This window comes from Eulemur rufifrons, chromosome 3, assembly GCF_041146395.1.
Source record: "Eulemur rufifrons isolate Redbay chromosome 3, OSU_ERuf_1, whole genome shotgun sequence".
In the NCBI taxonomy this organism is placed as follows: Eukaryota; Metazoa; Chordata; class Mammalia; order Primates; family Lemuridae; genus Eulemur; species Eulemur rufifrons.
In genome coordinates, this window is record NC_090985.1 from 17,041,523 (window position 1) to 17,043,865 (window position 2,343).

The 2,343-nt window shown below is 47.1% G+C and overlaps 1 non-coding gene across 1 annotated transcript; it reads right to left on the minus strand.

The window, feature by feature from the left end:
• Positions 1 to 1,698: 1,698 nt before the first annotated feature.
• Positions 1,699 to 1,848, minus strand: LOC138382122 (small nucleolar RNA SNORA62/SNORA6 family). The gene has a single exon (XR_011233282.1). It is a non-coding gene; the product is annotated as a small nucleolar RNA SNORA62/SNORA6 family (small nucleolar RNA).
• Positions 1,849 to 2,343: the final 495 nt, after the last annotated feature.

Here is a 2,343-nt window from a genome sequence, read left to right on the forward strand (position 1 = left end):
AAAGGGGGCGGTATTTACACATTCCGCAGCAATTCTGAACTTGCTCAGCCTTTGTCATTCTGTCATCAGTTGGTGATATGACCGAGTGCCAACTGCATACAAACGGCACTGAGCCTGATCCCCATGAGCACCCCACCCGCACATGCTGGCCCACCCTGGCCTAGCCTCTCAATGGGATGAGGAGTGCACAGGTCCAAGACACATACCCACCTACACTCCATGCCTCCTTTGTAGACTTGCTGGGGGTACCCAGGATCCTAGAATTCCCTGCCCAAACAGCTCTGAGCCCACTTCCAGCACCTGTACAGGCCCCTTCCCAGGTCTGCCCTAAAAGTGACAGCACTAGACATGGCCTAAAGGAAACTGTCAGAGAGGGGAAAAGGAGACTGAACTTGGACATGTAGAATGAGGTGGCCACAGCCACATGTGCCAGGCTCCTAGTTCGGGGGGACAGAACCAGAGCTGGGAAGAGAGAGAGAGCCATGCTGAGGGCTAGGTGCCTCCATTTGTACTTTTGCCCTGGGGCTCTCAAATGTTAGGTGTGGGCCTGTCCACAGGGCCTGAGGATAGGTCAGCAACTCCAGAAGTCCCAGGAATTCTGGAAGCTAAGGATCTGTTCAGGCTGTGTATCCAGCGGAGGGGCTGGTAGCATGACCAAGCCAGAAAGCCTCATATAACTCCTGATGATCCAGGGAACTCTCAGGGAAAGCAGGAGGTAGTTACTCACTCCGTGGCTTACTGGTGCTTCCCGGTTGTACAGGCTACCTCCTCACTATTTACTTTCACCTTCACTAGAAAGCAGTTAGAAAAAATACATTTGTGAGCGACTGGCTTTGCTGTTTAGCAAAACTCTTGGTAAGAAGGGGTAGAAAATGATAGGCCCAAAGCAGGGTGTTGCCTCAGATGTGAACCCCTTCTATCTGAGTTCTCTGCTGTCTCATTGGGAGCTGGGCGGGTCGGAGGACTGCGGAGCCCTGTGTGAGCAAGGACAGTCGCTGCAGGGGCAAGTGTAAGATGTGATTCAGATGCCTAACAGCATTGATAACTGGTTCTGCAGCTGGAAATTGGGAATAATAACACCACCTTTTCATGGCTTATTATAAAAAGTAAATGAGATGATTTAAATTATAACTAACAACAGGGTAATATATCACAGTTTACAAAGTTGCAGCCATAAACATTCACTCATTGAATCCTTTTTTTTTTTTTTTTTTTTTTTTTTTTTTTGTTGAGACAGAGTCTCACTTTGTTGCCCAGGCTAGAGTGAGTGCCGTGGCGTCAGCTTAGCTCACAGCAACCTCAAACTCCTGGGCTCAAGCGATCCTACTGCCTCAGCCTCCCGAGTAGCTGGGACTACAGGCATGCGCCACTATGCCCGGCTAATTTTTTCTATATAGATTTTTTTTTTTAGGTGTCCATATAATGTCTTTCTATTTTTAGTAGAGACGGGGTCTCGCTCAGGCTGGTCTCGAACTCCTGACCTTGAGCAATCCACCCGCCTCGGCCTCCCAGAGTGCTAGGATTACAGGCGTGAGCCACCGCACCCGGCCCACTCATTGAATCCTTACAACAATAAGTACTCATACCTCCAATCTGCAGGTGAAATACGAAGTTTAGAGATAGAAAAAGCAACTTGCTCATGGTGACACAGAGCCAGACTCAAGTTTATGCATTAAGGGTAAAGGTACAACTTATTGTTATTATAGCAAAGAATACTATCAAACTTCACTCATTAGGCCAGATACCCTTGTGGTGTTAGCAAAACACTTGCCCCTCACGTAGCACACCACCTGTACTAGTGAGTTCACTGGCCAGTGGCCTTAACTCTAAGCTCGAACAATGTGCACAAAAGTACAACTTCTCTTCATGTCACTGATTTGCCTTTCATCAACTCAATACTCATGAATATGCTTCGTGAATGACTCTTGAACATGCAAGTGATCATGACTGATTGTCACATTTTATAAATTTGAAGAAATGTGGTTTTGAGAGGTTGCCTTTACAGGCAAGACACTGGAAGCTGGAGGCCTGCCTGGTGCAACCAGCTACTCCTTCCTTCCCATCTGAACAGCAGGTATCAGGGACTGCTGGAGCAGGGGAAGGTGAGACCAGAGCACAGCTGCAAATACCATGCAAGATGGTGAGGATACTTGCCACTGGTGCTCTCAAATGGAACTTTCAGCCAACATATCCCCTTTCAAAAACAAAGAATATGAATCTGCAGTATTTCATAGAAAATAACATGGTACTTGCTTTGCCCAAACACCACTCCTCCCCAGAACATGAAAAACAATGCCAGATAACCAACTTTTGAGTCATGAATGTAATTTTCCAAGATTACAG